This window comes from Xyrauchen texanus, chromosome 12, assembly GCF_025860055.1.
Source record: "Xyrauchen texanus isolate HMW12.3.18 chromosome 12, RBS_HiC_50CHRs, whole genome shotgun sequence".
Lineage (NCBI taxonomy): Eukaryota > Metazoa > Chordata > Actinopteri > Cypriniformes > Catostomidae > Xyrauchen > Xyrauchen texanus.
The window spans coordinates 45,910,031-45,931,649 of record NC_068287.1 but is presented as its reverse complement, the minus strand read 5'-3'; the positions used below and the strand labels follow the sequence as shown (position 1 = coordinate 45,931,649).

The window sequence follows — 21,619 nt, the reverse complement described above, 5'->3', positions numbered from 1 at the left end:
CAAAATCAGCAAAGTTGACTAGGTTGAAGAAGGACCTTTTTTGTGGAACACGGAGAATCTCTGCTCGTCCAGTAAGATGGAGATTGTATAGCCAAAGTTCAGTTATGTACGTTAATTCTTTGGACAGCGAGGCAACACCTGGGAGCAACAGAGCTGAAACTAGATGCAGTGAATTCTGTTGCTGGAAGCAAGGCTTAGGAGGAATCTCTGGGTTTTATACTCTCGATGACATCATGGCGGAGGGATGTGTTCTGTCGTGCTTTTCATCCAATAGGAGTTGAGGGTTCAATCCTTCAGAATTTCACACCTAGGTGTAAAGTGAGCAAGGCTTGATGGGATCTGTAGTCTGTTTGGACTCCCCTTTGTTTGTTATCAGGCTTTGAGTGTTCCTACAGGCCTCATTCAGGATTTATGACTGTGTGTAGGCCTAACTTTGTCTCCCATCTGAGCACATGAGGCCCAACACAATTAAAAATGTAGTAGAATAGTTATTCAAAAATTATATTTGATAGTTTGGCATGCAGTAAGGGATCATTTACAGGCAGCAGGATGTTATCGCACAATAAAACCCGGCAGGGTGATCAGAACCCCGATGCGAAGCGTCCCACCGCAAGACACTACAAGAGAAGTTCCCCGGTCAATGACAGTACGGCTTTGAGAAATGTTGATGACATTATGTGAATTAAAAGTTCTGGTAAAAATAACAACCAGGTATGCATCACTCAGACCCCTTCAGGACAATTAAGTACATAATTTTTGTACATGTTTCTTTTCAGATAATCTTGTGTTGTAGATTAATTTCATTGTGTTGTGGCTTATTTCCGTTGTGTTTTCAGCTTTTATTTGCATTGCTGATTTGGTCATGTTGTGCACCACTCTGCTACTGTATTTTGCAAATTTTTCTACAGTTTTACAAATAAACACAATAGCACACAAATATGTTTAAAATGATGTACATTCATATTAGATGAAGACTCCAGTCAGCTACTGACCTCAATAAAAGCAGTTTAATTTGACATTGATCGGGTCGCCCCCTCATGGATGCTGCAATGTTGACAGCACACAACAAACTATCATGTAGTTGACCAGTTACTACCACTAATAATAACAATAATGATTACAGAAAAATGGTGCAACGTCAAGCACCAAAAGCGAGTACAGGACGGTCTCATCAGCCTCCAGAGAGCTCACGAGTTGTGACAGTCCGCTCACAGTCCAGTGCAACAACAACCTGTGAGAATTAATTTAGATTTAATCCAAGAATGTCCATTATACTGATGTGTGTAGTATGAGACAGAGAAAAACACAGACTAAAGTGATAAAACTGAACATAAACAAACATCTTTGTGTAACATGGCAGCAGTAAATAAACTGTGTATCCATGATGACAGGTGACAGTATAAAGTCCAAAACCACTGGTACTATTTGGCCGAAAAAGAGCTAGTTAAAAACATACTGGTGCACTTTCAAAAGTGCCGCTAACACTTCTCTGGTGCAGGTTTCATAACCCAGGATTAAAAGAGGTGCTAATCACCTTTCAGAATTACAAGTGTAAAATTTTGTTTTACTCAAGGTTAAAAGCAGGTTTAAAAAGACAATAACCCAGGGTTAAGCGCAGTGTGAAAGCCCTTGATTTATTGTTGGTGGGATGTTGTGTGTATGTTTTGCAGTGGTGTCAAACTCAGTTCCTGGACCCCTCACACCCCTCATGTGTTGTAAGACTGTCAGTCGATTCAAATATTTAATCACAATTAATCACATATTTGTTTTGTAGTTAGTGTTAACACATTCAGTTCAAGGAAAACTAAATAACAGTCCTGTGTGTCATTATTAGGTTCAGTAATGTGTGTGGATGACACTTGTGATGCAGAGTGAGGGAAAGAGAGAGAGACACAGAGACAGAGAGAGAGAGACAGACATAGCGAGAGAGAGAGAGAGAGCGAGGTTTAACAAAAATGTTATTGTTACAATTAACAATCATACATCACAAGTTATCAAAATAATTTAGTAATGCAATCTTAAAAAGAACTAAAAGTATAAAATACACAAATCATCATCAACCTCTTATTAACAAAAGAAAACAAACTCAAAAATAAATATTATTCCTTTTAAAAAAGTAAAAACAACAGACCATCATCAATTGTACATAAAATTCCATTGACTCCCCAAATTTCAGAAAACCTCGTCTCATCGTTGATAAGAGCATAATAAGCAAATTCACAGCAATCATATTCCTAAACATCAATTCAGCATCTGTACTAAAACGTTGTAGTCCCTTATTTTTCCTTGTTTATTCAGGGCTCTCCACCTGTCCCTCACAAGGAAGTCTGGCTCCAACATTTCTGGCCACTTTGAAAGTTTTTGTCTTGTAAGTGAGTCTTTATACAGAACTTTCACTGTAGTGTAATATATCGCTTTCTTTGATGTGTTCTCAAAAAACTCCAACTGAGGGGTTTCTAAAGATAATATAGAATCTGCTACTCCACTTTCTCATTCTTCATTAATGACAGAGGTAACTTTAATCCTTGGAAATTCCAGTCCACTTTGAATATCCATCAAATGTATCCTCCCAATGTACTCCCTGAAACTGCTTGGCAACACGTTTAAAATGTCTTCTACAAGCTTAGATGTGAGACGTGAAGACCTCAAGCCCGTCACTTCTCCAATGGCCTTCGCATATTTCCACCCATTTTTATTCAGCAGGTGCCCCAACTTAACAACTCCATTTCTCAGTAATCATGTACGTACACTTACTGAGGACAACAGCCTGTAACCCAGTGTCCTGGTTCATCCAACTCTCTTTCAGTTTTAAAAACAGTCCTCCAAGAATGTAGCATTGACTGGTAAAAAGGTGTAAGTTCAGACAGACTCAGCTCTCCCAGCCTTATTAAAAATAGATGTCTGTCCAATCCAAGACCACCAGCCTTCTGTAAAATCCCTTTTGCAGTCTGAGTCCAAGCCAGTTCTTTATGGTATAGTAGTCTCTGTGCCGCTTGTATTCTGAAAGCGCGAATGCGGCTCTTTACATCCACCAAGCCCTGTCCTCCTTCCTGAACAGGAAGATAAAGTACTGCTGCATGAATCCAGTGCTCTCCACTCCAAAAAAAGTCAATTGCCCAGAAATATTAGCCTTGTCTAATACCTCTTAACTCTTTCCCCGCCAAACACGGAATTTTCCGGGTTTTATGAAAAAACGCTTCCCCGCCAAACACAGAATTTTCCGGGTATCAGTGTTTTAGGTGTTATACTGGTAAGGAAGACCCCGCAGCATGTTTTGAAAGAGTACGCAACTCTTTGATCAAAGAAACAGACTGCGATCGTCTCAAACGTGAAGTGGAGTAGTGAGAATGTAGCTCAAAATATGACATAAAAATGCCTTTTTCTCAGCTTTTTGTCCGAAATGTTGTTTTTGACAAAACCTACCTCTGTTCAAGTGGCAATAAAAAAGAACAAATGAAGATAAAATAAAATCGGCTCAGATCTTTATTTTGATATATAGCATCTTCATATATTCATGGAAGAAAATATTCTGCGGGCCATTAAAGTTTAGCTGAAAATCGTCAAAAACCCTGGCGGTGGCTGGCAACTTTTTTAAAAACGCTGGCGGGGAAAGAGTTAATAATGGTATTGGTGCACTTAAACCACCACCAGCTTTTACTATTACAAAGGCATTAGAATACAATAATTGAACATATGATACAAAAGGTTTTGGTTTTGGTGACATTTTTATAAGACTTTAAAAAGATAACCATGATCAACTCGATCAAAAGATTTCTCTTGATCTAATAATAAAATGCCAAAGTTAGAAATATTAAGATGATTAAAATCAATTATATCCCTCACTAAAAAAAGACTGTCCATGATCGACGGATTAGGAATGTCTGGTCCTTCTGAATGACTGATTCCAAGTAACACTTGAGTCTGTTTGCTAGACATTTTGAGAATATTTTGTAGTCCAGACACAACAAAGATACTGCTCTCCAATTTTTCAGAAGTCCAAGATCCCCTTTCTTTGGTATTAAGGATAGTACTGCACGTCGACAACTTGTAGGAAGTGACTTGTTTTCAATTCTTTGTAAAAGTACTTCATATACGTCTTGACCAAGAAAATCCCAAAAATGTTTATAAAACTCTGAAGGTAGTCCATCAATCCCTGGGGATCGACCGGTACACATTTGTTGCATTGCCTCTGTGAGCTCCAGCAATGTAATTGGTTTGTCCAAAGATATTTTTTGCTCATTCCCTAATTTGGGTAATTAATTTAGTAAATCAGAACCATTCCCAGAATCACAACACTCAGCATCATATAAGTCTCTATAAAAATCTGCTGCCAGCTTCTTTATTTCTGCAGGATCTGATGTAAGAGTCCCGTCCTTATGACGAAGGTGGTACATTTGCTTTTGCTGGACACTTTTTCTTTCAAGGTTGAAAAAGAAAGTAGTAGGAGCATCCATATCCTTAATAGAGCAAACCCTTGCCCTTATTAATGCTCCCTTTACTTGCTCTTGTACAAAGAAACTAAGTTCATTCCACTTTTTTTGTAAAAGTTCTTTGTTCAGTTCCATTGTTATTAAAAAGTGCACTCTCCGGCATTTCAATGTCTCTTTGAAGATTTTTCACTGTTGCTTGCACCATTGATGTATTATCTGAATTGTAGTTTTGACAAAACATTTTAATATTTGCTTTACCCACATCCCTCCATTGACATAGATTTTCAAATGTCAATTCATTAATTTCCAACTATTCCAAAAAACCTTAAAGGGGTCATATAATGCCATTTTTGTACAAGTTAATATGAATCTTTAGGGTCTAAATGAAAACTTAAAACACTAATTTTACCTGCTCAAAAACAGCTCTGTTTTCAGCACGCCGTTTCAGTGCATATGACTTTAAATGATAATGAGCTTTGGTCTTGACAACAGTTGAGGGTATATTTGGAGAATTTGCATTTGCAAGATGTAAACAGTATTTTGCCAGTATTGTGTTACCATTCATCTTCATGCAGTTATAACTGTTTTTTTGACATTACTTCTTAATCAGTAACATACAAGTAAACCAGGTGTAACTTAGTGTTACCATGTTAACTGTAACACCTGCGTACACAGTTTTTAATAACACAATAACCATAACGCGTTGTTCATTATAAACGTGGGATTATGAATTATATTGAGAACGTCGTAACGTTATGGAAAACATGCCGTAATGTACCCTGAGTGTAAACATTAGCCACATTCATTGTGAAGCGTGCAAGCGATTTGCAAAGATTAATATAAAGGTTAATAAAACGTTACACTTACTTCTTCTGGAGGTGCAGAGGGAATATAAATAGTTGGTACCAAATCTTTTTTCAGCAGCAGCTTCTTAGCAAAACCAGCTTTATGACCCTCGTTTATAAAGCAGTCTGGTGAAAAATGATTCGCGCAAACATGAACGCATTGACGTTGCTCGTGGGGAATATTCCCATCATAAACAAAACTCAGCCACTGCGTCTTCAGCGGTTCAGATTTAGGAACATCAAAATGACTGCTGTGTTCGTTATTACACCGAAGAACAGAACACCACAATCGCTTAGGCGCCATTCTGCTCCAGTGTATCAACAATGATGACGGACTATGATTGACAGCTCGCTCACGAGCGAGGGCGGGTCTGTGTTGAAACACTGCTGTCAATCAACAATCCTGGGAGGGGCGTCCGACCGTGTGACGTCACACGGTCGAACGGCTCGATTTGAGGCAGAGATTAAAACAAAAACACTGGATGGATTTTTATCATAATAGGATGGTTGTGTACAGGCACAGCCAACACACATTTCAGTACAATCAACTTGAAAAAGTGCATGTACCATTATATGACCCCTTTAAATATTTCACAAAATGAGGCATCTTGCAATAATTTAAGATTAAGATGCCAATAGTAATTTGGTTTTGAACATTTCTTTATTCAAAAACAATCAGATGATGGTCTTAAACACCACTGGGTGAAATAAAAACATTCATCACTCTACTATTCCATATCTTATCCAAATAAAATCTATCTAACCTTGCCCCACTTATCCTACTATCAGAGATTTTAAGCCACGTGTATTGTTTTACTCGTATATTTCTACTTCTCCATATGTCTATCATATCAAATTCAGTTAACATTTTTGACAACACTGTACATGATTCATTATGTGGCTCCTCCCCTTTTCTATCAATCGTAAAATCAATGGTACAGTTCCAATCACCTCCAATAATAAAACATACATTATTTTTATAAAATTTCTGAATTGCTTTTTCCAACTTTTTAAAAACTTCTATTCGCTCAGGACCTCCATCGGTGCATAAATATTTACAAGTACAAAACTGGTACGCACAAACTCTGAGTTAATAATATTCTGCCTTTTACAATCTCTTCTGAAGCTACTATATTTATATCACTATTTTTGAAAATAAAATGGCTATACCAGCACTATTGTTTGTCCCATGGCTTAGAATAGATTTTCCTTTCCACCTCATACACAATTCAATTTCATTATCAATATCAGTTTGTGTTTCTTGCATAAAAGATATATTAATGTTTTTAATTCTAATCAACTCTGATACCATTGCTAACTTACTCCTGTCCCTTCCCCTATTTATATTTAAGGATCCAACCCTTAAAACCTCCATTAAAAAACAGTGAAATAGTGAGGACAGAAGCAGAATAAAGCAAAGGAAAACAGACACCCTATGTGATTTAGCCATTGCTTTTGTGAAGTGCCTTCTCTTTTCTTAGTTTTGTAACGATCTTCTTCAGTTTGAACCTTTTTTTGCCTACTTAATGCCTCATAGCTAACTGTCTTCTGTAACATCAACACTGACACCATTAATTTTCCTGTGTCTGGAAAAAAATCTTTCACTTCAACAGCTTTCCCAAAATGTACATCTAAGAAATCATTTATCTCTTGCAGTGTATATCCATCATCCATAATTTGTAATCCAAAATCAGAGATATCAGATAATGTATCATCACCTCTAATCTCAGTTCCAGCAATCATTTCTACACTTTCTGACATTACAACATTTTCAACAAGAACCATTTCAACACTATTCCTTCTATCATCATCAATCATTACTCCATTATCATTTACTTGTGATCCATCTTCATCTTCACTAGGCTTCAACGTTTGATCTTTACTTTGATCATCAGTGACACTTCCAATCAATTCAACATTGTTTCTTTGCTCAGTGACCTGAGCTTGTGATTCCTCTGAAAAGGACTCATTTTTATCAGACTCCACCGTCACAGCAGCGGAGCTAGGCCCAGCAACCTCCTCTCTAACCTGATCCTTATGTGGCACGCCGTCCTCTTATGCCCGATATCATCACATTCAAAACATCTCATGCTGCCAGTATTCGTGTAAACCATATACGCTTTTCCTTCATGCTGCACTCTAAACGATACATCCAGCTCTGTGCCATTCAAAAACATAAACAGTTGCCTCCTGAACGACATGACATGTTTCAAAGCTTCACTTTTGCATCTTAATGGTATAATTTTTATCTCCCTTGCCAACTTTCCATATCTGGCCAGGCCCCGTTCAATCTCATCATTATGAATGAAAGGGGGTACATTGGAAATATTCTAGTAGATGGATTAACAAGCAGTGAAACAGTAACAAAATTTCCACTTACTGTGATTCCCTCGCTAATCAAACGGTTAACCAGACTTTCCTCCTTGAGAAAAACCACCTCTGCCTTGTTCAATCTAGATTAATGTTGTTAAATCCAACTTGCTCTCCTACCGCCAGTAGATTAAAGATTCACAGAGTCGTCCAGTGTAGACATTGATCAAGCAAACAAATCAATATTCAAACTATTTTATTTTAATTAGTTTTAAGATCCATGGAAGATTACACAGCAATTACATTTGTAGCGCTCCTCTCCCTAATTTAGATGGAAAGGGCCCTGAGTTCTTATTCTCTCTATGTATTTATCCCAAATAAAACTCTTAACTAGATTAACAACTGTGTCTCTTCTCAGTTAAATATGTACATTCATATTTTTACTATAGTTAAAAATACCTTTTCCCCTCAATAATAAAACACAATAAAATGTGATATATAAAATATAACGAGTCTTTGTAATTAATTGAAATAAATGAAATCAATAAAATAAACAATACCCTTTTTACAATTATAAAATAACCCTTAAATTATCAAATGTAACACATTAAGTGTTTACCGTGTTCACAACACCTATTCTCATTTCACTTCAGACTCGTAGTAACATAAACACTCAGTCCTTACCTTCAAATATCACATCACAGGTGAAACATCCTTTAAATGTGACTCATAAACATAAATTATAACAATATGTTTTCCCCTTCAAAATGTCAACAATCATGTGATATGATCAAACTTAACCCCAAAGTCTTTAAAATAAAATAAACGTTGCAGGCCTGTTACTTTGATGGTGCACGTGTTTTGAACAAGATGGATACCTCACTGTTAGCAATCTGAGTTTTTCTCCACATCCAAAAACATTTCGCGAGCGATCGGTCCATGGAACACTGATACCACGATCATTCCACCGTGGCCAGAGGAACCACTGAGATATTCCTGGATCTCAGGCGCTATCTGGGTCTTCCTACGCCTCTTTGGCAAGAATCAGTCAACTCCCTTCACTTCTTTATTCACGAAGCAAATTTATGGTCTATAACACAATATGTGATCTCTCTCACAGCCTCTCGATATGCTTGTTACCGCTTATGAGAGAAATTGCTATCTCTCGTTGCTTAAACAATACACACACTAATCTATTAAAAGTGTCCTTTGCAGTAGCTTAAAGATTAGCGTTAGCTCTCGTCTAAACTTTTACTCACAGCTCCTCTCTACCGTCCGCCATCTCTCCTCCTCTCTTCTTTTTCTCTTCTCCCCCTCCTTCTTAACCAATCACAGACATTCTAACAGTTACATACACTTAAACCTTCAGTTCACATCAAAGTTTTAGTTTCTCTTTTTTTTCCTTCATTGCAACATCAAATAACATGTAGACTAATTTTGCACATAATAAACATAAAATTAAATAAATTAACTAATAAACAATCCATTAAGATTCTGAGTCTCACACTTTATATCCCACAATGCATTTCATCACAGATGTGTGAATTGTGTTTCAGGTGAACTGAATGTGATGTCATCATTTGTGTGTGTTTGTGTATTTATAGTGTGGATCATGGAGGAGAGTTCAGGATTACAGCAGGACTACACAAATGTAGGTCTACACACACACACACTCACACACACACACACACACACTCACACACGCACTCTCACTCGCACACACGCCCCTAACACACACATATCACACGCTCACCAACACACACACACACACACACAATCTCACCAACACACACACACAATCTCACACACACACACAGTCTCACTCACACACACACATATCACACAAACACGCATCACACGCACACATCACAAGCACACACTCACTCACACACACACGCATACACACACACACACACACTCACACACACACATATACACAAACACACTTAGTGATTGTTGTGTTAAAAGTGTTTTTTCTCTTCTTGTGTTCAGATGTCTGTGATCTCACACTGGATTCAAACACACACACACACACACACACACACACACACACACACTGGTTTAGTGATTGTTGTGTTAAAAGTGTTTTTTCTCTTCTTGTGTTCAGATGTCTGTGATCTCACACTGGATTCAAACACAGCACACCCTGAACTCATTCTGTCTGAGGGGAACAGGAAGGTGACGCGTGTGAGAGATCGTCAGTCATATCCTGATCATCCAGAGAGATTTTACTGGCATCATCAGGTTCTGTGTAGAGAGATTCTGACTGGACGCTGTTACTGGGAGACTCAATGGAGTGGAGTTGATGCTGATATATCAGTGTCATATAAAGAAATCAGCAGGAAAGGAAAGAGTCATGACTGTGCGTTTGGATGCAATATAAACTCCTGGTGTCTGTGGTGCTTTAATGACAGATTCACTGCCTGTCACAATAAAAACGGCACTTACATAGATCACCCTTCACACTGCTGTAACAGAGTAGGAGTGTATTTGGACTGTCCGGCCCGCACTCTGTCCTTCTACAGCGTCTCTGACACACACACACTCACACACTTACACACACTCAACAGCACATTCACTCGACCCCTCTATGCTGGATTTAGAGTTTATGCTGATTCCTCAGTGAGTCTGTGTGAAACTGAACATCAGAGACACACACACACACACACACACACACACACAACTGGATGAGTGAAATATACTCACTAAATAAAGAAAAAAGATAGATAGAAATAAAGAAAAAGATAGAAAAAAGATACATAGATAGATAGAAAGAAATAAAGAAAAAGATAGATAGAAATAAAAGAAAAAATATAGATAGAAAGAAAGAAAGAAAAAGAAAGAAAGAAAGAAAGAAAAGATAGACACAATAGATAGATAGATAGATATAAAGAAAGAAAAAAGATAGATAGAAAGAAAGAAAGAAAAAGAAAGAAAGAAAAAGATAGATAGATAGATAGATAGATAGATAGATAGATAGATAGATAGATAGATAAAAAAGACAGAAAGAAAAAGATAGATAGATAGATAGATCGATAGATAGATAGATAGATAAAAAAGACATAGAAAGAAAGAAAAAAGATAGATAGACAGACGGACAGATCGATCTGGGCAACTCAAGTGCTCTGAAAGCGCGTTCTTTCTGTGCTGTATAGTGATGTGTCGTTCATGAACGATTCGTTCATTTTGAACGAATCTTTAATATGACTCGGGACTACCGAGTTGTCTCAGAGAGTGATTCGTTCATTTTGTGTTGACCGCGCATGCGCGCAACATCGCATAAGGTACATGAAGTCATAAATGATTAGTTCATCTTTCGCGAGTCTTCGGGTTCGGCCGGGTTCGAGTCTTTCGTTCTTCCTGTCAGTCCCATAGAGACTATGCTGCTGTCAGTACCGGAAAGAGAAATGATTAGTTCGTCTCTTCGGTTTCGAGTCGTTCGTTCTTCAAGTCAGACTCACAAACCCATAGCACTATGCATTTTGCATATTGTGATTTAAGTTATATGGTTATGCTCTGTGGCTTTATAGTGTCCTTTTCATTCTTATTTATTTTTTATTTATTTTTATTTAATTCCTTTTGGATAGTTATCCAATTTTTTTAAAGCATTGTTGGCAAAAAATAAACAAACAATAAACATCAGTCAATATAGTGTGTACAGTGTTGTAATAAGCTATGTTACAAAGGTGTAGGTTTCATAGGTTTATTAAATAACTGCATATTTAAGTTATATAATGTGACTTTTCACAAAACAACTCGTAGACTTTTTAGGTGATTTTTTATGGACTAAAAACATAGTGAATGGAAAAATGCATGAATACTACATTCTACATTACTACATTCAATGTTATAGAAAAGAATCTTCATGACAGAAATTCACAAATACATATGAAAAAAGATACAATTTGAGACCAGAAACGTAACATGTAACTGTAAAAGTAAAAATCAAATAAAAAACTAACTACAACATGTTTGTAAGAATGATGTGAATTATGAACTAGGTTAAGTATTTAATAGGGCTGTCACGTGACAAAAGAACGAAGGACTCAGACTCGAAAGATGAACTAATCATTTCTGTCTCTGCATAGTGCTGTGCTATGGGTTTGTGAGTCTGACTTGAAGAACGAACGACTCGAACCGAAGAGACGAACTAATCATTTCTCTTTCCGGTACTGACAGCATAGTCTCTATGGGACTGACAGGAAGAACGAAAGACTCGGACCCGGCCGAACCCAAACCCGAAGACTCGAGAGTCGAGACTTGAACTAATCATTTATCTTTCCGGATCCGGACCGGTATGCTGCATGTGCATGCAGTCAGTGAGTGCATTGGCTGCTGTGTCACACCACACGGCCCACACACAGACACTGACGAGTCGACATCGACAACTAAGTATTTTTAACGTTTTGAAGTTCGAACCCGATGACACAAGAGGCGGAGAAAAAGGAGGTGAGGTGAACTAACTGCAATAGCTTAAACTTAAGACCCAATTAATAAATTAACATTTCGGTTTCTTATAAATTGGCTTTGGCTGCATTACCCTATAGTTTATTTTTATTTATTTATTTCAAATTGAATCAACATTTTCGTAAGTAGACTACTTGATGTTTTGGGCTATTTAACATGACATTTAATTATATTCTGCTGAAATGAATGAAATGAACGAAATGACTCGAAAAAAGATTCGTTCATTTTGCTGAACGAGACTCAAAGATCCGAGTCAGTAAAATGATCCGAACTTCCCACCACTAGTGCTGTAACTGAAATTACCGTATTCATAGTAATAGGCGCACACACTTCTTTTTTTGGCGGCTGGCTTGACCGCAGTGTGTTGGGGGGCGGGGGATGGGAAATCTGTTGATTGTCGAGTGCCAAATAAACGGATGGATAGGAAAAGGTCAAAGCCATCAGGTGCACAATTTAGGAAAAAAAAGAAGAAGAGGAGAAACGAGCAAAAGATAAAGGTATGCAACTATGTTCTCTCTGTGATATAATTACGGTATCCATGTTGTCATGAATGAAGGACTAATGTTAATTGTTGGTAACTCTTACATTTGTTAGCCTATTTGCTATGATGCTTGCTATGCTTATACAACAATAATTCGGTTTTAAGTCAACAAACACGAGATCTAATTTCACCATAATATTGTGCTTTGCAACCAAACTGTTACAAGTTCAGTTATTATTTATTTCCATCAGTTGGGTTACGTTAGTCCCTGTAATTAGCCAACAGAATTTTTTTTTTAAATCTGTAGGTAGTTTCAAAGAGACGACATTTGCTATTTATTTACTACTTATTTGCTACATGACACATGCCATGAATATGAAGGAGGTTTTTATGCATGTTTATGACAACTGTTATTAAGTGTCACTCGCTCAATTATGACATTTTTAATGCAAATATGACATTATTTGTTTGAGATGCCTTTGTTGACAACTTGACATTACCAAGACATCATAACCTGTCATAAATATGTCATAAAAAACATGTCATAGCTGATTAATTATTAAACTTAAGAAACTACTTAGCTTTATGAGATAACATTACATTAAACTGCCATGTTGGTTTTGACATTGGCTGTCATGAAGCCATTATAACTGTGTCATGAATATTTTTCTTTATTCTTTTTTTTAGGAAATTAAGAACTTCCCTGAACTGCCATCAAAGACCATGAGCCTCCTTGAGCTTATCACTTTTATGCATGATAAGGATCTATCGGAAATCTACCCCAATTTTTGGACTGCTATCAGGATTGCACTTACTCTGCCAGTCACTGTGGCTCAAGCAGAGAGGAGCTTTTCAAAACTAAAGTTGATCAAGTCATACCTGAGATCAACCATGTCCCAGGAACGGCTCACTGGCCTTGCCGTCATCAGTATCAATCACTCAATAGGGGAGCAGATGTCATACGATGACATCATTGATGATTTTACATCAAGCAAAGCCAGAAAAGTCAGGTTTTAGTTTTAGTTTGTGTTTTCTGTTCTTAGTGCAATAGTGTAATAATTAGATTCTCTTTAGTGTGTTTTCACATTTGTGTGTAATATATAATATATATATTCTATTCTATATTTTATTTTGTATATTATTCTTAATGTGTTATATTATTGTTGCTCTCTGCACTTGTTACATTTTTTATATATCTGATTGTATATATGTTTGGCACATTTATGTATATAGTGTATATTTAAGTTCTGATAACTGTCATAGTTTGCCAAAAGACAATGAACACAATTCTGCACAATGTCGGATGTTAGGAAGGATTTGTGCAATTTAGAAATATAAATTTATCTTTAAGCGAAATGTTGTTAAAATAAAATATGACTGTTTGTGGATAATTTTGTGTGTGTGTGTGTGGTTTTTTTTTTGGAGGGGGTCTCGTCCAGGATGCAATTCAATGTAGAACCGCCACTGCTCTATGTATTATTAATTATTGAAGAGGGAATCTGAACTGTAGTTCACTTAATGAACTAAACAAATGTCCTTCACTTAGTACAAAACCCTTTTGTTCACTCGCTAGATGTCTTATGTGAACTCCCATCCCTTCTCTTTGATGGTAACGACCTCATGACAACAAGCCTTGATGACGTATGCGGCCGATAAACGCGACCTCCGGAGGACACATCCTTCCAAACGAGACACAGCGAGAGAAAGTTGATGAGCTGCATCATGATACAATTAAACCTGATTGGATTGAATTTGTCAACCTGAAACCCTGAGTTCATTCAGAGACCTTCATGTTACAGACCTCTGCTGCAGCTTTAAATGTTGTTTGTCTGTTTTCAGACTCCTCCTCCTCTTGTGAATGTGAAACTATTAAATCAGCAGCCATTTTATGACACGAGCAGGAAATTACACGACGAGAGAAAAATAGAAAGAGTTCGACAGTTTGTGCTCCACTGAATTGTCTGAAACAATAAATCAATTGATGAAGTATTTTGTAGGTGATATTCTAGTCAGTAAACAGGAAGTGAACATCAACAGCTCTTGACAGGTGAGTACTGAACTGCTGCAAAACAAACCGAAACTCAAGGGAGATAATAGTGTTCAAAAGTTACTACAGGACTCGACTGCAACCAAATGTTTGCGACTATTATTTGAGACAGTATTTTTTTCAACTACTCGCACAGGTGCGACCTTCAAATTTGACGACATTTATTATTATTATGTATTTTTAATTCATGTTGAAAAACAAGGAGTTGGGTCCGTGGTGATTAGTCAACTGTGTGGGTGACGTTATCTTTAATCTCGCGTTCGCGCGAAATTCCCCCTTCTCTTCCGGAAAGGGTTAATATGTACAGGAGGAGGGTTAATATGTGACCGTGATCTAAAATAAAACAGCAGTTTCTGTATAGAGACAGAGCGCAACGCGTCATAATTTGAAGACTACGCCCACCGGGGGGGGAAAACAATCCAACCGTCTTCAATGACTTAGCATTGCGAGAAGCTGCCTCCAGGGGCGTAGCAAGCTTTTCAAAAGTGCGGGGGATGGATGTGGTTTGTTTATTAACAGCAAAAACGATGAATACAATGACAGAAGGGTACAAAAAGTATAACATACAAGATATTAAAAGCATCCCATTTAAATGAGTGATACTAGAAAAGTATAAAAACACACTCGGAACGCACAGAAAGAACTCTGTTGTGAAAATACACAACAGTGAGACTTGCTAAAGAATCAGAAATACTTTAATAATCCCAGGGGGAAATTATTTTCAGATATACTCCAGATATACAAACAACATATATTACACAAACAACATATATTAAGAACAAATATATATATATTTGTTCTTAATATATGTTGTTTGTGTTATATATATGCAACCAACAACAACCAAAACTGACCAATGAACATATGACCCACTCAAAAAAATGATATGTTGGCTTTAATTAACTTTTTTATGTCAACAGGTCCCACATAACTGGGTTACGTTAAACAAACATAATTTGGTCATGTAACTTCAACATCATGGAATTAAGTCATTTTAAGCGACCCAATTAAACTCTGAGCAGAGTGTTAAATGAACACTGAAGCAGTGTTAAAGTTAATGAGATAATTAAGTGAATAATTGAGTGATGATTGAGCATTATTGAAGACACCTGATGGTAACAAGCAGAATCACTGAAGGAGAAAACCGGAATGTTTAAGTCACCATTATCCTAAACAAGGGTGCAGTGGTAAAGGAATATGGTCAAACAGTTACAGCTGTGGCACTAGCAAACCTCAGTGAATATTGAAAAGTAATATGATGAAATAAATGCAAACAATATCTAATGGTAATAGGCTACTGTTGTTTAATATCAAAATTTTTCAACTTTCAGCTTTCAACTTCACTTACAAGATTTCTCTTGAAAAAGGTGTCAATCTTCTCCTGCCTCTTACTTTTCTGCATCTTACTGACAAAAAGACTGGTAAGTTTGATAGTGACATGGGTCTGACTCTGACTGTGACTGCTAAATTTTGCTTACTTGCGCCTTGAAAAGGGGGAAAAAACGCCCACACAAAGCTTTTTCTCTGGTGGTATAAATAATGTAACAATTTACTGTTTTTAAACATTAAAATAATATACACTTTTCTTTCATAGTTCTTCAACAGGTATGCAAACAATGTCATCATTTCTCACTTTTTTTTTCTCCTCGACAGGTACAATCAAACACAACAGGTGTATCCACAAAAGTATTCAGCTAATCAACAAACAATGCTCAAAATTTCAAAATCAAATACACTGGCAATAAACCCATAAATACACTGCTTAACAATGGCAATTTGTCCCTCCTCTTCGTCAATTCTCTTCCTTCTTCATCACAGTTAGACTACTATATAGATTGCATGCCACATACATAACCGAATTTAGCTAACTGCTGAACAATATCCCAATTAGCATTAGTCTAAAAACGAAATATAATACCGAAAACATTCGACATGTCAACAAAACATAAACAGAACATCTTCCCAAACACATGTCAAGCTTATTTAAAAACCTCGAAAGCATAAACACTCATTCAAAGTACCTGGAAAAGGGAGATGCAAATAACCATAATCATAAGTTCCCGCCTCCTCAGCACGAGCTAACCGATAAATCTAACACATCAAGAGAGGCGGGACTTAAGGCAGAACAGCCAATCATCAGCCGGTCACACTCAAAGCCGGTGTCATGTTTGAGAGGGAGGGGGAGCCAGAGAAACGGAGGAGCGGCTGTAGTAAGGCGTTTGTGCAAAAACTGCAGAAAAAGTGTGGGTGTTGAACCCTCTCATCGGGAAAAGTGTGGGTGTGAAAACACCCACATCCCCCACGGGTGCGACGCCCCTGGCTGCCTCCTTGTCATTTATGACTTAAAACAAAAAACAAAACAATGTCTAAAAGCTGCTGTGTTACAAGGAATACAGCAAACAATCTAAAAAAAAACAGAAATACATTTTTATAAGCTTCCGAACCATAAAAGCCAGCCTTTAAGGAGACAAAAGTGTATACAGGCAATAAGACGTGAAGCATCAGCAGGAAGAGTGGGTCAATTGTGGGATCCTGACACTCAGTATGTCTATGTGTGCAGTAAACATTTTGGTTAAAATTATGAATTTTTTTTTTTTTACAATATCATGTCGTGTTCCAGTGGGCGTAGTTCTCAGGGTAGTTCGAGAACTAGTTGCGCTCTGTCTCAATTGATCCACTTTTATGTCCTGAAACAAACCGTTTTTTGGGGTCGACAGCTTATAAAAAATTATTTCTGGGTTATTTAGCTTGTTTGCTGTATACCTTGTCACACAGCAGCTTTTAGACATTGTTTTGTTTTTTGTTTTAAGTCATAAATGACAAGGAGGCAGCCTCTCGCAATGCAAAGTCAATGGAGACTGTCGCTAGATTTGCCAAAATTCGCTAGATTTGTCGCTAGGTGCTTGTTAGAAATAAAGTTGCTAAAGCTGCATTCACACTGCCAGCTACTTTGTTGCTCCATGTTGCCAGTGGCTAGCGGTTAGGTCGCTAGTGGTGTGTATGGAGAGTCTAAACAGCACTGTTTCTTTACAATTAATATTATTATTAAAATATTAGGATCACGTGAGCTCTAACATCCTCTCTCATATTGGCTGTTGCTCCCGAATGTCGCTCTTCATTTGCATAAAGTTAAACATTTCTCAACTTTGTTGCTGGACACAGCCACATCCGGTCGCCAATGGTCGCCTTCGCTCATGTTGCCGGAAGTCGCCAGCTCTCATTGAAAGAGATAAGGGTCGTTTTGCAGAAGATTTGCACAAAAAAAACCCCGTCCAGGTGAAGATCCATGGGAAGCAGAATGTATGACATGTAAAGCTGCACTTATGTGTCAGTTGCTAATAAAGGTGCAAGTGATTTAGAAGCACACATCAGCTCTGCTGAGCATTAAGGGTCAGCAAAAGGTGAAAGTTCATCAGGTAAATTAAATTAATGGCTTCAACTTGTTGAAGCCATTTCTATGGAAGTAATAATATTTTGAGTTTATTTTGTAAAACCTGAGAAAACCTGTGTTGCATATGGAATGTAGAAATTTGAATGTAAATAGTTTACCAGTGATCTAGTATAATGTAATTTGATTGGTTGTTAGATTCAGTATGAAAGAAATAGAATCCTGCGAAACAGTCAGAAGCCACTGGACTTTGGAGCAACACAGTCTTTTGACCTACACGGAACTACAGTTAATTAGTAAGAAAAGTAAAGATCCTAAGTTTTTATATTTTATGTTTTGAAATTCATAATTAAACAGTCAAACGAAGAACTTTGGATTCAAGGCTTTTATTTACTGACGTTTTGTGTTGAGTACAAAAGAACTTTGAAGTCCTAAGCTAGTGAGTCAGCTTGTTGCGCTCACATCTAAGTCAAAAGACTTCTCGACAGTCAAAATATCGAGTAAATTCAGAAGATTGCTCGACGAAGAACGTTAAAGAAGAAGCCAGCCACGTGAGTACTGCGAGCTAAGGACGGCTAGCGAAACGAGTGGGCCGAGCTTAGGAAATCTGCTAGCGGCTGCTAACAAAGACAATAGACCAATACGGCTGAAAAGGAGTGAGTCGTCGGCCGAATGAAGTTTTCCCAGAAACAAGTCTGATATTTTCTTCTTGACTCTATTAGCCTCCTGACGATGTTAACATTAACCATCGTCTAAAAGTGACAGTATGTGTTCACTGGATATTTCGTTCTGAAAGTCATAGAGCTTTACTTAAAGAAATCCTACACTACAGTGACTCTTTTCTTTTATGAGTGTTTGTGAATACTTAAAAAGAGTAGAAGCTGTGGACAATAGCCTACCAGGAATTGTGACAGTTTTGTGTGAATATTTTAAAGTGACACGACATGGCAGATGAAAGCGCACTTGCGTGTGTTGACCAAAAGAGGGCGCCAAAGCCCACAGAAAAGGCTGTAGAGGAGAAACTACAAAGGCTGAGAGGAGAACGCAAGGGAAAGTTGGCGCAAAAAACCAAACAGAAGAATGATTTAGCCAAATTGAAGGAAAATGAAAACAATGTTAATTTCATTAAATATGAAGCATTGCTACGGTTTGAAAGATGCTTAAGACAGTATGAACGGATTAATGAAGAGTTGTGTGAGTTAATAGATGAAGATGACAAGAAAGCGGTTCAAGATGCTTATGAGAACAAATATTCGGAATTTAAGCAGTTTATAGAAGACACAAACAAATGGATTGCAGATGTTTTAAAAGATGAGGAAGATGATATTAGGCCACATGACAGTGTATCCAAAGCTAACTCCATGGTATGCCATACTTCCAGTACTAATTCTGCAATGCTGAGAATTAAAGCTGAACGTGAAGCATTGTTGGCAAGAGCTGCAGCAATGAAAAAGAGAGAAGCAATAGAAAAAGAAGAAATTCGCTTGAATTAGAAAAGAGCAATTGGAGTTTGAAACTGAGCTTGCTGCTTCAGATGCCAAATTAAAGGTGTATGAAGAATTTGAAGATGCTCATGAATCTAACTATGATTTATTAGAGCCACTTTCAGGACCCAAATTTGTACCCCTGATGCGTGGACAAGAAAAACACAATGTAGTTGATTATGCGCGTCGTGGAGCTGGTAAGCCATCCCTTACATTCAACCCAAAGCCAGACACTCAAGTTGGTGTTTCAGTTAGAAGAAAGTCATCGTCAAGGTTTGATGCTGTAAGCAGCACGCCGCATAGCCTGCACGAAGTGCTACAGCGTCAAAACGAAGTCACCGAGATGCTCGTTAAACAACAGAGTTTGTCTCAACTGCCTCAAAGAGACATATCCATGTTTACAGGAGATCCTCTGACTTACAGATCTTTTATAAGGGCATTCGAGCATGCTATCGACAGTAAAACAGACAGTCATCAAGACCGGCTGTACTACCTCGAACAGTTCACGAGCGGGGAGCCACTTGATCTCATAAGGAGCTGTGAGCACATGAGACCCGACAGAGCTTACAAAGAAGCCAGAGAACTACTTGATCGTCACTATGGAGATGAAATGACCATCGCTACAGCTTATATCAAGAAGGCTATGGAATGGCCTCAGATAAGGCCAGAAGACAGAAAAGGATTGAATGCTTTTGCTTTGTTTTTAGTTGGATGTTGTAACACAGTAAATGATGTCGACTACATGGATGAAATGAACAATCCTACCAACATGAAGTCCATTTTATCCAAACTTCCATTCAAACTGAAAGAAAGATGGAGAAGTTATGCTTATGACATTCAAGAAAAAACAAGGAAAAGAGCCAGGTTTCCTGATTTAGTGGAATTTGTGTACAAACAAGCAAAGGTTGCCAATGACCCGCTGTTTGGAGATATCTTGGACTCTATTTCAAGTAATCAGAACAACTCAAAAAAGCAAACAAGCATTAGAAAAAGTGAGTCTAAAAGAAGCAGCTTTGCTGTGAATATGTCTGCTATCGAAAATAATGTTAATAAAAGTCAACCTGAGAAAAAACCTTTTGCAGTCAAGTCAGCAAGTGTCTTTCAAAGTCCCTGTCTTTACTGAAGAACCATGCCAGAAGAACCATGCACTGAATGCATGCAACAAGATTCGAAACAGCCTCTGAAAGAATTCAGTTCTTGAAAACGAACGGCCTTTGTTTTGGGTGTCTGACGGCAGGTCATATGTCCAAGGACTGTAAAAAAAGGGCCTCTTGTCCAGATTGCTCATTCAAGCACCTAGCTATCTTGCACGTTGTTAAGGAAGATGCTTCATCAAAGAACAACAGTGCGAATGACAGCTCACAAAGCACAAGTGAAGTCACAAGTGCCCTTGTGTCTGCAGGGTGCAGAAGAGGTGACCATACTGGGGCCGGGAACAGTGAGTGTATTCTTCCCATCGTACCTGTGCAGATAAAAAACAAGAAAGACACAAACATAATTAATACCTATGCTTTCCTGGATCAAGGAAGTACAGCGACTTTCTGCACTGAAGACTTGGCGAAGAAGTTGAATATGCGAGGCAGAAAGACAGAATTCCTGCTTCGCACTATAGCGCAAGAACGGAAAGTGATTAGCTATGAACTTAACGATCTGGAGGTGTGTGGCATAGAGGAGCAAGATTACATTCAGCTGCCCAATGTGTATACTCAGCCAGATATACCTGCAAAAAAGGCCAACATCCCACAGAAGAAAGATTTGGAGAAGTGGTCTTACCTGAGTCGAGTCCATCTCCCAAAACTTGAAGCAGAAGTTGGTCTGCTCATCGGTGTCAACGCGTATAAAGCCATGGAGCCAAGGGAGATCATTAATAGCCAGAACGACGGACCATACGCTGTGAAGACAGCTCTTGGTTGGGTCATCAATGGGCCAATTAGCAGATGCCAAGAGAAAGAATCAGATGATGGCAAAAGACAAAGTTTCCTTGTCAACCGTATTTCTGTGATAAGCCTTGATGACATGCTGATGAAGCACTACAATGCAGATTTTCCAGAAAGAAGATGTGACGACAGCCGAGAACAGTCTCAACATGACAAGCAGTTCATGCATACGGTGACAGCATCAGCCCAGCTCGTGGATGGTCACTTCCGCATCAAGTTGCCTTTGAAGG

General features: G+C 37.9%; 1 protein-coding gene across 16 annotated transcripts in view; it reads left to right on the top strand.

Moving 5' to 3' along the window:
- LOC127652423 (protein NLRC3-like) overlaps positions 1–21,619 on the top strand; it is a 170,897-nt gene that overhangs the window by 137,311 nt on the left and 11,967 nt on the right. For 4 of the 16 annotated variants that reach the window (XM_052138575.1, XM_052138563.1, XM_052138576.1 and 1 more), the window contains exon 2: positions 15,912–16,001. The exons of 8 other annotated variants lie outside the window; for them this stretch is intronic. The gene's annotated coding sequence lies outside the window, so the exon portion shown is untranslated. Of the gene's footprint in view, positions 1–14,320; positions 14,581–15,911; positions 16,002–16,233; positions 18,389–21,619 lie in introns of those variants that run through there. 4 more of the 16 variants (XR_007971706.1, XM_052138574.1, XM_052138562.1 and 1 more) reach the window with 4 other exon arrangements.